Genomic DNA, 1179 nt, shown 5'->3' on the forward strand with positions numbered 1-1179 from the left:
CACTGTTTTCATTGATTACAGACTACCAAGAAGCTTCTTAAGATATCTACATATTAGAAGATTTGGTGCAATGTTGATCACTTACATAAAATCCAGACATAATTCTTGAGTCATGTGAAGAAGGCAGTTCACTAGTTTTGACTTGATGTATACCTTTGTAAAATTCCCTGTGTGGATTACAGGGTAGCTCTACATGGTTTACTTAGTTGTTTAAATGATTTAAACCAATAGAATACATATGAGCTAAGTAATTTATTTTTACTTTGCTCAATTTTATAGCATGTCGATTTCTGGTGTGCTCGTAGAGGAAAAAGGGTCATGGAGATCTTGGGTAAAGAAAGCTAGAATAGCCACAGTCCATAAAAGTGGAAGTCACATTAACAACTAACACCAGTATTAGACCTAACTACTGTACATTATCTATTATATTTGAGAAATTAATATACAAGCAGCTCTACTCCTACTAAGCTAAACATGATATACTAATATCTTGTCAGTATGACTTTTAACCCTTAAAAAAATACCAATGATGCTATAATAAATATGCTTAACACTCTTAGTCCTTAAAAATATATACCTAATGGGGTTATTTCTTGACCTTCGAAAGGTCTTTGACAGTGTTAACCATAATAACCTAATTAAATTACATCATTATGGGGTCAAAGATCACTCCCTATAATGCAATCCAATCCTACCTCAATGACCCAATAATATGTTTCAGTGAATGATGTTAATTCTTCCACACTCCCTATTCATACTGGTATTCCACAGGGGAAACATTCTTAGCCCCATTTCTCTCTGATGCACATCATGACTTACCATGAGCACAGTACCACATAACACCTTAGCCAATAATATTTTTGTCAAATACTAGCCCAGTTATTCTTGCTGAATAAAAAATATGTGTATATGTGGTTGATTACTAATAAACTCATCTTAATTAACAATGGCAAGATTTACTACATATTTGGAAATAATATTACAGCCAAATATATATACTGTATAAGAATAAATAATATCCAAATTAACTGCAGAGCAGTTATTTATATGACAATTTAAATTTTAATTACCATGTGTAAATATAACAAAGTACTGTATATAAAAGCTGCAGGCATGCTTTTCAAACCCTGTTCCTGTGTACCTCGCTCCTCATTCTTTAACGAGCTTCACAAAATTGTT

The sequence above is a fragment of the Procambarus clarkii genome, chromosome 58, assembly GCF_040958095.1.
Source record: "Procambarus clarkii isolate CNS0578487 chromosome 58, FALCON_Pclarkii_2.0, whole genome shotgun sequence".
Taxonomy (NCBI): domain Eukaryota; kingdom Metazoa; phylum Arthropoda; class Malacostraca; order Decapoda; family Cambaridae; genus Procambarus; species Procambarus clarkii.